The 14,398-nt window shown below is 38.3% G+C and overlaps 2 long non-coding RNA genes across 2 annotated transcripts; both read left to right on the top strand.

Moving 5' to 3' along the window:
• Positions 1-7,589: 7,589 nt before the first annotated feature.
• Positions 7,590-9,437, top strand: LOC308078522. Its single transcript, XR_013932529.1, has 4 exons — positions 7,590-7,611; positions 7,840-7,949; positions 8,215-8,349; positions 9,332-9,437. It is a non-coding gene; the product is annotated as an uncharacterized lncRNA (long non-coding RNA).
• A 1,897-nt stretch (positions 9,438-11,334) lies between these two features.
• Positions 11,335-12,867, top strand: LOC308078365. The gene is made up of 3 exons (XR_013932506.1): positions 11,335-11,387; positions 11,645-11,779; positions 12,762-12,867. It is a non-coding gene; the product is annotated as an uncharacterized lncRNA (long non-coding RNA).
• The last annotated feature ends 1,531 nt before the right edge of the window (positions 12,868-14,398 follow it).

Here is a 14,398-nt window from a genome sequence, read left to right as displayed (position 1 = left end):
GAAAAAAGATCCAATTAGTCAGTACATCAGTTACAACATTTCGGCCTAACGATTTGGCCTTCCTCAGGTGAACTGATTTGTGTCAGTATCATGTCAGTATCTTAGGCGGTATATCGTGTCAGTATCATGGTCAGTATCATGTCAGTATCATGGTCAGTATCATGTCAGTATCATGGTGGTCAGTATCATGTCAGTATCATGGTCAGTATCATGTCAGTATCATGTCAGTATCATGGCCAGTATCATGGTCAGTATCATGGTCAGTATCATGTCAGTATCATGGTCAGTATCATGTCAGTATCATGGTGGTCAGTATCATGTCAGTATCATGTCGGTATCATGTCAGTATCATGGTCAGTATCATGGCCAGTATCATGTCGGTATCATGTCAGTATCATGGTCAGTATCATGGTCAGTATCATGGTCACAATAATCTTTATTGTCACGTCATAGGTTTACAGGTGTAAAACAGTGGAAGAATTCTTTGTGCAAGCTACATCATTTTAGTTGTTTCCAGAAAGAAAAAATACCTAATTGCCAAAAATACCAAAATAAATTAAACCAGTGTGAAATGAGCGGTTTATATCACAGTGATGGAAGCTCACTTCAAAAAAATTATAATATTTTTTTTGAAGTGCGTGGTGCTATTTATAGGTTATGAATTTCATCATGCGTCTCGCTAGCCAATCACAGTACTGAGCAAAGGGTCTGAATACTTATCAGCCAATCACAGTACAGGTTATGAATTTCATCATGCGTCTCGCTAGCCAATCACAGTACTGAGCAAAGTGTATGAATACTTATCAGCCAATCACAGTACAGCGACCCCAACCCCACTTATAGGAGCGGCTACACCGCTCAAAAAGACCATTACTACTGTATATCAAAAGTAATCATCAAACTATACTATAAAAACTGGTTATTTAATTGTACATACATTGTTTTGTTTTGATTATGTTCCACTATCGCTTTGGCAATACAAACGTTTTATCAGAAATAGATAGACAGGGGCGTCACTACCGTCACGCAGACAACGCGGTTGCGTTGGGGCCCATGACGTTAGGGGCACATCCCCACCCAGAAAAAATAAATAAATATATATATATATATATATATATATATAATTTTTTTGTAAAATGAATTAAAAAATAAACCTGGGTGTGCCCCAACATTGTAATTGTTAACCGTTGTTTATGTACCCGAAATCCGTCACAAACCCGCTCAGAAACCACTAAATAACCGCCAAATTTTCGCGCGCACGCGCATTCGCGCGCGTTCATGAGGGCCCGCCGTGATCACCTCACATCTGGGCATACTGTTGCCTCGTTACGCGACTGAACAGAGAAATAGAGAGAGAGAGGGGGGGACGCACACGCACACGCGTGTGCGTGTGCGTGTGTGCGCGCGTGCGTGTGCGTGTGTGGGCGGCTCAGACTGTCTTAAACACTTTTTAAGTCAAACAGTCACTGTTCTTGTGTTTCTTTTGTCATGGCTGCCAGTTCCCACCTGATGTTGTGTGGGAGTTCCGACTGCTCCAGATCGGACTGCTAGCTTGCATAATGTCTTCAGACTAGGACTTAAGTCTAAGATGTAAAGGCCTTCTATGACAAAGAGGAGGATACAATCTCCCACCATGCAACAGCACACGTAGCCGCAGGAAGATGTTTTAGGTTAAGGGTGCTGTATGCGCATGCGTGCGTGGTGTGTGAGCTCTCCATTGTGGGCAAATGCTGAATGTTGCCACTGTCGTTCTGAAAGAAACTGTGCAGAAGGCGTGTTCAGCCAGCAGTTGGTCTGTGTCAAACACTCTGATGTTGTCCTGGACCCTAAAGCCCCACAAATACAAACATCTTTGTACCGATGATGGTGGCGGATTGCAATAATGAAGCAGGTGGTGGCGTGCCTCTGGTGTTGTGCCTCAGGCCATTGTGGTGGTGTTCATCTTGAAGATGTAATTAGTGCTTCCAGTCAGCCGAGTAGATCCTCCATGTAGCCTATTGACCTTCCCCAAGACACAGGCTGAGTTGAAGCACTTTCCCTCTGGAATAGTCCCAGAAACTTTGCGCTTAAGCCACCTGTGTCTGTCGACATCAAATGCATAAAGTACGTTGCAGTAAAAACAAGACCAGGAGACCTGGTTCTGCCAGACCCAGAATGAAGTCCTAGTCCATTTGACAATCCGATTTAAAGGACATGGTTGTGATGTTGACATTGCGATGTCATTGCACGATGACATCATTATGTAGAATACACAATAACTTTACTCTAACTGAGTGGTTCTTAAACTGTGAGTCGGCACCAAATGTGTAACATTGTTTTCTCAACAGTCAAGGGACTTTTTAAGAATGTAAAAAGAAATTGAGAATGAATTGAGATTAAAGAACAAAAACAAACAAACAAAAAAATAAGACCATTACTGTTGGAGGATTAAAGCCCACCCGGGCAAGCTTATTAACAAAAGGGTAACCAACAACGGGGGGAAGAGGGGTGTGGGCTCCACTGGCTGCTCCGCCTCAGCTCGGGATCCCGGGAAACTGGAGAGGAGAGGAGAAGCAGGGTCAGTGACACATTCACAAGGAAGGCAGGTGTGCGCTGCCACTGTGTAAAGTGAACAGGCTAAGAGCTCTACTAAACTGGGAAACTAGTCAGGCAAGCTATACTTTACAATACGAGTGGAAAGGTTAAGATCCAACGCTGCGCTGCATGCAGGCCAGGCTCTTGTAGCCTCTGGGGGTGATTGCCAACGCTGGGCAGGTGAGGAGATTGGGAACTGGAGATAGGTGTGCTGAGAATGTGCTTTAGAGCCCTCTGGTGGTGCTGACGAGTACAGAAAGGCCACAGCACCAGGATGTAGAGAGGGGGAGCGAGACATAACAATTACTGCGTCAAAAGTAATCAACAAACTATACTATAACAAATTGTCAAACATTGGCCTAATTGTCTAATATTACCTAAGAAAGAGGCATAGATTGTGAAAATAGCTATTTTGACAGTATCGGTGCGACGAGTATAACTAAATGTAAAGCCTCAACTCCTACAAACAGTTCAAATACGATTATTTTCGGGGGTCATGGCCTGAAATGTTTGAGAGTCACTGGTCTAACTGCCATTTGGAAGATGTCAACAGAACGCCAACACGACGTTCAACACATGAACCCTAACGTCCCTATTTTGGGCATTACATGTCATTACAGGTGGAAATATGTACAACACCCTAGCGTCTTTTTGGAAGCTGTGCAGATGGTGTGCTCGGCCAGCATTCGGTCTCTGTGTCAAACACTCCCCAGGCCCCCAAAATGTTAAAGTCTTTCAGAAATAGCAAATGAGCTAAAAAAAAAAAAAAAGTAAATTTACACACCCTCAGCCAGTGCGCACGCACGCACGCACGCACACACACACACACACACACACACACACACACACACACACACACACACACACACACACACACACACACACACACACACACACACACACACACACACACACACACACACACACACACACACACACAACCATATGGACCCAGGCACGGCACAATAGCAGCGTACACGTACATTATGGCAGGGGGGTGGGGGATGGAGGATGGAGTTGCCTCCCGTTGCCATGAGAAACCTGTGTACTTTAGCCTCTAGTAGGCTATACCTGGTGAGTGGAGGAGACGCTTGTTTGTTTTTTTCCGATCTTAACCCCGGCTTAAATTCAATCCGGGAACGCATCATGTGTCATTTTTAGATTTCTTTGGCTATTTGAAAATAGCAGATCTACAAACGTGTTTCTTAAAGCGAACAGTTTTAAGCACATTTTTTCAATATTTTGTTCCAGGGTTTTGAGTTACAAATGTTCGATTTAAAAATACATATATTCAAAGATTTGCCAAAAATAGCAGATCTACAAGCTCATAGCTGCGGCACTCGGTGCCGCGCTGTGGGCTTGTGCATCTGCTATGTTTGAATAGCCAAATAAATCTAAAATGACAGAGATGCATACCCGGATTGAATGGGTTAAAGCCGTTATCATAATTCATTGAGCGTTGGGAGTCCCCCAGGGCTGTGAACTAGGCCCCTCCTTTCTTTCCTTTTCCCTCCACACCAAGTCTACACATATTTGTACACACTAGAGGACAACAGACCTATAAAGTATGTTTTGATCGATGATGGGGGTAAGAAAGTTACAAATAATGTCTGTTTCCATCTACGAATGTATGTGAATAGAAGTATAGAACCCCAATTGATATGTTCAAAACAATCCCGGCCGGGCCTTTTCTCCTCTCCTAATTGGTGTAATGACACTTCCCCCTTAAAGGTGGTCTTTGTAAGTAAGTAAGTAAGTAAGTACATTTTATTTATATAGCACATTTCACAGAGGAGTCTCACAAAGTGCTTTACATACATCAATAAAACAACAAAATAAAACAAAAAGGCTGTACAAATTTCTCTCAGGTGGGATAACAACACAGGTAAGGAAAATAAAATCATGTAACGACAACAAACGCCTGTTCAAATAGAAGCGTCTTGAGTTGTTTTTTAAAAATGTCAGCCGAGGCTGCATCTCTCAGGACTTGGGGGAGAGCATTCCACAGTTTGGGGGCTACAGCTTGAAAGGCCTTGTCACCCTTGGTTCTAAGGTTGGTGTTTGGGGTCTTTAACAGGCCCTGTTCCGCAGACCTTAGGGCCCTTTCTGGGACATAGCGTGGGACCAGATCAGTCAAATAACTTGGAGCCTGACCCTGTAGAGCTCTATAAGTGAGCACCAGGACTTTGAACTGGACTCTGAAATTGATGGGGAGCCAATGTAAGGCGACTAAGACTGGAGTGATGTGGGACCTTCTGTTTGTTCTGGTTAGCAATCTGGCGGCAGCATTTTGAATTATTTGGAGGCGGTCCATGGTGGTTTTGGTGAGGCAGGTGAAAAGTAAATTGCAGTAGTCCAAGCGTGATGAGATAAATGCGTGAATGATCATTTCTAATTTGGGGTGGGAAACAATAGATCTGAGCTTTGCAATGTTTCTGAGGTGAAAGAAGCATGTCCGGGTTATAGAGTTGATGTGTGTATCAAGGTGCATTGATTGGTCGAAATGTACACCGAGGTTTCTGAGATTCTGGCGGATGTTTTGTCTAAGGGGCCCCCTTTGTCTCAGAGGAGGGCTGTGGACAGTTCAGAAACCTTCCTACCAACAACACCATCGGCAGACAAGTTTGGTTGTTTCAAACAAGATTTCAATTGTTTTATTATTATTATTGATGCAAGAACAAAGAACAAAGAACACATTTTCCAAAAAAAATATTTGAAATAAATGAAAAAAGTTATCGAAAGAACACGGCCCCCTCGCGTATTAGGAGGGCAAGGTGAGTCACCAGAACAAAGGACGGGTGTTTTTGATGAATCTAACATGCTAAGTTTGAAGTTATAATGGGTTTTTATAGGAAGGGGGCGTGTCTGATAAAATGAATATCAAATATCTAAATACTGAATCAAGCAACTTAAAAACTGTCTGGGGTGCTCTCAAAAGCTTGAGTAGACGATAAAATGATCCAAAAATGTTTCGAAAGTGAAATATCCCTTTAACCCCTAACTGCTCCCCCCTGCGCGTTCCCCCACGAGATGAAGAAAGGTAACATTTGTGGAATGTCTTAGATCTTTTAGTTTTTTTTGTTGTTTTTAAGCTGGAGGAGGCGGAGGAGGCGGAAGAGGAGTTCCCCCGCAGGACGAAAAAAGGTCAAAAATATAAATGTATGGAATGCCCCTCCACAGGTCTTGAAAGCTGCAGCCTCTGCGGGCGATTTTGAGAACCACTTGTGGAATGTCTTATATTTGTTCAGGGGTGAAAAACGTACTCAAATTCTTTACTTAAGTAAAAGTACCAATAGTGCAATATAGAAATACTCTGTTACAAGTAAAAGTCCAGAATTCAAAATTGACTTGAGTAAAAGTACAAAAGTATTGGTATCAAAATGTACTTGAAGTACCAAAAGTAAAAGTACTAAAATATCTGAAAATAGCAGATCTGCAAGCTCACAACGTGTCGCGATGCGACGCGTTGTAAGCTTGTAGATCGGCTATTTTCAAATAGCCTAAAATAAAATAGGGCCAAAGTGGTTAATGTATGTTTTATAACGTAATCATTTATATGTGCAAAGTAACTAGTAACTAAAGTTTCAAATAATTGTAGTGGAGTAAAAGTACAATATTTGCCTCTGAGATGGAGGAGTAGAAGTAAAAGTATGGACAATTGGAGATACTCCATTAAAGTAAAAGTACCTCAAAAGTGTACTTAAGTACAGTACTTGAGTAAATGTACTTAGTTACTTTCCACCACTGCAAACCACCACCCCCCAAAATCTCCTGGATTCTGACAGTCCAATGTTGGCAGCCCTGACACACACACACACACACACACACACACACACCACACACACACACACACACACACACACACACACACACACACACACACACACACACACACACACACACACACACACACACACACACACACACACACACACACACACACACACACACACACACACACACACACACACACACACACACACACACGATGTGAAGGTAAATCCAAACTTCATACATAATAATACTGCGATAATGTGATAAACGGCAGAAGAATAAAACCTACAATAACAAGAAGGTCCAGGTCAAGCACACCTGGGCTTGTCTCACGGCACCACTGTTTGGAGACCACTGCTTTACACCAAACTGTTCTATTCAATGGGCACTGCTTATCAACTCATGCAACCTACTTTGGGCATGTCATTATACTGTAGAAAAAACATTTCATTTAAATTAAAAAATATATGTATACATTTTCTTTCATTAAATAAGCTAAAGCTAAAAGCTAAAAAATCTACAGGACTCATGAGCTTGTACGTAGATTGGCTATTTAATTATTCATCATATGACAAAGGTATGGACTTGAGTGGTTAAATGCTATCAAAATGAATTCCAAACTATATGGCCATCACATCATTTTTTGTGTCAGACGATCTGAATTGGTTCAAATTGTCATAAAAATGTAAAACACATTCTACTAGAAACTTACTGCAGCGGTAATCAGATCCAGTCATGGAACCAAGGTTTATGTTTACAACATCATACTCTTTATTCACTGACTTAAAAGAAGTCCAGCAAGATAATTACAGGTTTTGCATAAACTCTTGGCAGGTCAAATGTCTCATGCTTAGAGACACCAGGGATAATTTTGACATGTCCTGCTCATCTGCATTCCCTCTGTATTCTGATCATGTGAAAGCGTGTACAATTTCACAACCACATGAAGTGTATATAAGCAACAAGAGCTGCTGTTTCTGATATTCAACACTTCAACACAGGAAGAACCACAACACATCATTCTACTGAAGGTTTGACTCCTCTCCTCTCCTCTCCTCTCCTCTCCTCTCCTCTCCTCTCCTCTCCTCTCCTCTCCTCTCCTCTCCTCTCCTCTCCTCTGACTTTCAGAAGTATCTCTAACATGTCTGTTTCTTTTACTGAAGGAAATCATCTTCTTCGTCATGAACATGAGGGTGCTGAGCGTGTCTCTACTTCTCGGTGCTGTGATGGCTCTGACTGCTGCTGCTGCTGCTCCTGCTGCAGGTGTGTGTGTGTGTGTGTGTGTGTGTGTGTGTGTGTGTGTGTGTGTGTGTGTGTGTGTGTGTGTGTGCGTGTGCGTGTGCGTGTGCGTGCGGGTGTGCGTGTGTGAGTGAGAGTGAGAGAGAGCTTAGTCATTGACGGTGTGTGGAAATGCATGCATGGACTATAGGATTTCATAGTTGTTGTTGCTGCTTTCAAACAGTTGACTTCAAGTGTCTGTTGTCTTTTCAGGAGAGCATGTGATCGTCAAGAGATGGGCAAGATGCCCAAATGGATGGAATGAATTGTTTGGTAACTGTTACAAATTTGTCAGAAAACTGAGGCCTTGGGCCCGTGCAGAGGTAATTAGAATGAACAAACATATTATGAAATACACAAAACATTGTCTTTTACTCTGTCAGTCTATGTATGTATGTACGTACGTACGTACGTACGTACGTACGTACGTACGTACGTATGTATGTATGTATGTATATGTATGTATGTTTCTATCTATCTATCTACAGTATCTATCTATCTATCTTTCTATCTATCTATCTATCTATCTATCGATCGATCTTATTTGACTGTTAGTCTTTTTTGTCTTCTGTTTATTCTGTTCTGTAGAAAAGGTGTTTGTGGCAGGGTGGAAACCTTGCATCCATACAGAGCAAAGCAGAGCTCACATTCATTCAAGACCTGATCCTTTCCACAACTGGTGCAACGACTCCCGCGTGGATTGGAGGCTACGATGCAACAGAGGTACAGTAACAATACACTGTTTGATGAAACTTCACCTCCTATTACACTGATACTATACCTGAATGTCAACATACACCTACTATACAACACAACATGGTGTCTATTGTCCTGACATTGTCAGAGGGAGACCTAATTAGTTATATTTACTCAGTTGCATTTTCTTAAGTAATGTTTTGATGTATATTTCTGAAGGCTTTTAAATTTTTAATTTTATTTATACTTTTTTACAAATGTAATGGAGTAAAAGCAAACATTTCCATACGATTTGGTTACATTATGTTTGTTCCTTTCATTGTTACCCATGTTTTATTAAAATGCGTGTCCTATTTGCTTAAAGGTTGGATAAGGGATTTTTTTTGGTTAAAACAAAAAGCTTTATGTTAAAAGGTTAAAGCTCTATATTTTGATAGTAATCATTGCTATAGAGTGTTTGTTCTGTCACAGGAGTCAGAATAGCTATTTAACACTTATTGTAGCCAAATTTTGCCCTACCTTTAATTCATTCAGAGAGACAATTATGTTTACTTCTATTGGACAAACACTTTATATTTTACACAGTTCAATTACATTCTGATTATTTAAACAGTAACTCAGATCTTTTCACTAGACACTTTATTACAAGAGTAAGAAAGGGTCTACTCTAATTCTTTTTTATATATGAAGACTACTTTTACTTCACTTAAGTCATTATTCTTTTGATAATAACGACTAGAAAGGTGCGTGATTGTTGTGCAAAACAAACCGATGAATGAATGGATTATACAGTAAGTAGTGGGCTCGCTCAAACGTACTTTTTTACAATGTGGAAACCATGCACTGTTGAAGTTCTGATTGGATCTTTGCAGTAGCCTAGTGATGACTGGTGAGTCTTTATATTTACGGTCCATTCGTGGATGTGTTTACGTTTCAGGCCGGTTGAGAACTCTAAATGGTGACATGTTCTATTGTATTGATTTATTATTATTATTATATTGTCATCTAGGAGGATGTTTGGCTGTGGAGTGACGGTCGCCCAATGACCTTCACTGACTGGGGCAGTGGACAACCTACCAACTCTATGGGAATCCAGCACTGCATGGCTGTGAACCGGCATGGTAAGTCTCAACAATCTGAATTGAATAAAAGAATAAGATATAAAAAAATCTAAAATAAAAAAATATATATATACATATATATATATATGTATATATATATATTGACTATGAACTTGACTATGAACTATTACTATAGTAAGTCTCAACAATCTGAATTCAATAAAATAATAATAGTAAATAAATAAATATATATCATATTAAATATATATATATATATATATATATATATATATATATATATATATATATATATATATATATATATATATATATATATATATGTATTATGCAAAAAATATTATGAATTAATTAATTTATTCTTTTTGTATACATGTTGAATAGCTCTATATTCTGATGGCTATCATTGCTTTAGAGCAGGGGTTCTCAAACTGTTTTATACCACGACCCCATATTATGAGGGAATGTTTTTGGCGACCCCATCAACCTTAAAGGAGGAGTTCACCCAAAAAATTACTTATTTTCTATCAATTACACACCCCATGAAGCCTTGATTTCATGGATTTATTTTTGTTTTTGTGGCATTCCTAAGACAATAATTTGATGACCGTGTGTATTTCCGGTAGGAGACACAAATAATCTACTTTGTCTCCTACCGGATACATTATTTGACCCCACAGATCACTATTTTTAATAACTATGTTCTAATATTAGTCTATTATAGCTAGATAACATCATTATCCATTGTCTTCATTACGGGAAATGGAATGAGTGAATTTTAAAAATTTTATGATTGAAAGATACCTAACCCTAACCCAAAATAATATTTTAAAAGTGTTTATATGGATATGAATGCATAACAAGTCAGCTATGAGGTGGGAGTGGGAGAAAAAAATACATTAAAATAATTATTTTTTGAGTATTTTGGGCTGAGTTAAATCACAGGTAAAATTGCACAAAAGTGTATGCAGGTTTCTAAAACAATGCAAGGGTTAACCTTTCAACAAAACAATTTCATATCACTAATGACGTCTTTAACAACTCAATATAATACTTAATGTGTCTGTAAACAATTTTAATGCTCAACTTTATCTTTGCATTTATATAACAGGTGACCAACTTTGGGACGATGATGAGTGTGATCACAAACATGCCTCTGTCTGCAAAAAACAAGCTGGAGCCCAGTGAATAACATGGAGATTACACACACATGCACGCACAAATACACACTATTACATATTATTGCATGTCTGTCTGTCTGTCTCTCTGTGTGTGTGTGTGTGTGTGTGTGCGTGTGCGTGTGCGTGTGCGTGTGCGTGTGCGTGTGCGTGTGCGCGTGCGCGTGCGCGCGTGTGACTCCTATATCTATAAATATACTCATGTCCAATATACTTCTTTGCTATCGCTGTAACGCTACTGAAGGAATGAAGAGACAAGTGACATTAACAGGTGTTGTGGTGACATTAACAGTGACATCAGCTCTTGTGGTGATAATGAGAAGAACATGAATGGAACAGATGGTTTGATTTAAGCTGCTTATAACTTCAATGTCTTTACTTGCATCAATAAAAGAATAACAAATAATTCAGAGTCATTCATAGTGAATCTACAATGTTGATGTCCTGTACATTTTTGTACTGGATTCTGCTAGAAGGTCTATTCCAGTGTTTTTAAAGTCAAGGACACCTTGCTTGGTATACACACAGTGGTGGAAAAAGTACTCAAATGTTTTACTTAAGTAAAAGCATCAATACTGCAATGTAGAAGTACTCTGTTACAAGTAAAAGTCAGGAATTTAAAATGTACTTGAGTAAAAGTACAAAAGTATTGGTATCAAAAGGTACTTAAAGTACCAAAAGTACTAAAAAGTACTAAAATGTTTGAAAATAGCCGATCTAAAGCTCACAACGTGTCGCGATGCGACGCGTTGTTACTGGTAACTGTTACAAATTTGTCAGAAAACTGAGGCCTTGGGCCCGTGCAGAGGTAATTAGAATGAACAAACATATTATGAAATACACAAAACATTGTCTTTTACTCTATCTGTCAGTCTATGTACGTACGTACGTACGTACGTACGTACGTATGTATGTATGTATGTATGTATATGTATGTATGTTTCTATCTATCTATCTACAGTATCTATCTATCTATCTTTCTATCTATCTATCTATCTATCTATCTATCGATCGATCTTATTTGACTGTTAGTCTTTTTTGTCTTCTGTTTATTCTGTTCTGTAGAAAAGGTGTTTGTGGCAGGGTGGAAACCTTGCATCCATACAGAGCAAAGCAGAGCTCACATTCATTCAAGACCTGATCCTTTCCACAACTGGTGCAACGACTCCCGCGTGGATTGGAGGCTACGATGCAACAGAGGTACAGTAACAATACACTGTTTGATGAAACTTCACCTCCTATTACACTGATACTATACCTGAATGTCAACATACACCTACTATACAACACAACATGGTGTCTATTGTCCTGACATTGTCAGAGGGAGACCTAATTAGTTATATTTACTCAGTTGCATTTTCTTAAGTAATGTTTTGATGTATATTTCTGAAGGCTTTTAAATTTTTAATTTTATTTATACTTTTTTACAAATGTAATGGAGTAAAAGCAAACATTTCCATACGATTTGGTTACATTATGTTTGTTCCTTTCATTGTTACCCATGTTTTATTAAAATGCGTGTCCTATTTGCTTAAAGGTTGGATAAGGGATTTTTTTTGGTTAAAACAAAAAGCTTTATGTTAAAAGGTTAAAGCTCTATATTTTGATAGTAATCATTGCTATAGAGTGTTTGTTCTGTCACAGGAGTCAGAATAGCTATTTAACACTTATTGTAGCCAAATTTTGCCCTACCTTTAATTCATTCAGAGAGACAATTATGTTTACTTCTATTGGACAAACACTTTATATTTTACACAGTTCAATTACATTCTGATTATTTAAACAGTAACTCAGATCTTTTCACTAGACACTTTATTACAAGAGTAAGAAAGGGTCTACTCTAATTCTTTTTTATATATGAAGACTACTTTTACTTCACTTAAGTCATTATTCTTTTGATAATAACGACTAGAAAGGTGCGTGATTGTTGTGCAAAACAAACCGATGAATGAATGGATTATACAGTAAGTAGTGGGCTCGCTCAAACGTACTTTTTTACAATGTGGAAACCATGCACTGTTGAAGTTCTGATTGGATCTTTGCAGTAGCCTAGTGATGACTGGTGAGTCTTTATATTTACGGTCCATTCGTGGATGTGTTTACGTTTCAGGCCGGTTGAGAACTCTAAATGGTGACATGTTCTATTGTATTGATTTATTATTATTATTATATTGTCATCTAGGAGGATGTTTGGCTGTGGAGTGACGGTCGCCCAATGACCTTCACTGACTGGGGCAGTGGACAACCTACCAACTCTATGGGAATCCAGCACTGCATGGCTGTGAACCGGCATGGTAAGTCTCAACAATCTGAATTGAATAAAAGAATAAGATATAAAAAAATCTAAAATAAAAAAATATATATACATATATATATATATGTATATATATATATTGACTATGAACTTGACTATGAACTATTACTATAGTAAGTCTCAACAATCTGAATTCAATAAAATAATAATAGTAAATAAATAAATATATATCATATTAAATATATATATATATATATATATATATATATATATATATATATATATATATATATATATATATATATATATATATGTATTATGCAAAAAATATTATGAATTAATTAATTTATTCTTTTTGTATACATGTTGAATAGCTCTATATTCTGATGGCTATCATTGCTTTAGAGCAGGGGTTCTCAAACTGTTTTATACCACGACCCCATATTATGAGGGAATGTTTTTGGCGACCCCATCAACCTTAAAGGAGGAGTTCACCCAAAAAATTACTTATTTTCTATCAATTACACACCCCATGAAGCCTTGATTTCATGGATTTATTTTTGTTTTTGTGGCATTCCTAAGACAATAATTTGATGACCGTGTGTATTTCCGGTAGGAGACACAAATAATCTACTTTGTCTCCTACCGGATACATTATTTGACCCCACAGATCACTATTTTTAATAACTATGTTCTAATATTAGTCTATTATAGCTAGATAACATCATTATCCATTGTCTTCATTACGGGAAATGGAATGAGTGAATTTTAAAAATTTTATGATTGAAAGATACCTAACCCTAACCCAAAATAATATTTTAAAAGTGTTTATATGGATATGAATGCATAACAAGTCAGCTATGAGGTGGGAGTGGGAGAAAAAAATACATTAAAATAATTATTTTTTGAGTATTTTGGGCTGAGTTAAATCACAGGTAAAATTGCACAAAAGTGTATGCAGGTTTCTAAAACAATGCAAGGGTTAACCTTTCAACAAAACAATTTCATATCACTAATGACGTCTTTAACAACTCAATATAATACTTAATGTGTCTGTAAACAATTTTAATGCTCAACTTTATCTTTGCATTTATATAACAGGTGACCAACTTTGGGACGATGATGAGTGTGATCACAAACATGCCTCTGTCTGCAAAAAACAAGCTGGAGCCCAGTGAATAACATGGAGATTACACACACATGCACGCACAAATACACACTATTACATATTATTGCATGTCTGTCTGTCTGTCTCTCTGTGTGTGTGTGTGTGTGTGTGTGCGTGTGCGTGTGCGTGTGCGTGTGCGTGTGCGTGTGCGTGTGCGCGTGCGCGCGTGTGACTCCTATATCTATAAATATACTCATGTCCAATATACTTCTTTGCTATCGCTGTAACGCTACTGAAGGAATGAAGAGACAAGTGACATTAACAGGTGTTGTGGTGACATTAACAGTGACATCAGCTCTTGTGGTGATAATGAGAAGAACATGAATGGAACAGATGGTTTGATTTAAGCTGCTTATAACTTCAATGTCTTTACTTGCATCAATAAAAGAATAACAAA

Source organism: Gymnoscopelus braueri (assembly GCF_963280865.1).
Source record: "Gymnoscopelus braueri genome assembly, chromosome: 22".
NCBI classification, from domain to species: Eukaryota; Metazoa; Chordata; class Actinopteri; order Myctophiformes; family Myctophidae; genus Gymnoscopelus; species Gymnoscopelus braueri.
This window is presented reverse-complemented; position numbering and strand designations above follow the sequence as displayed.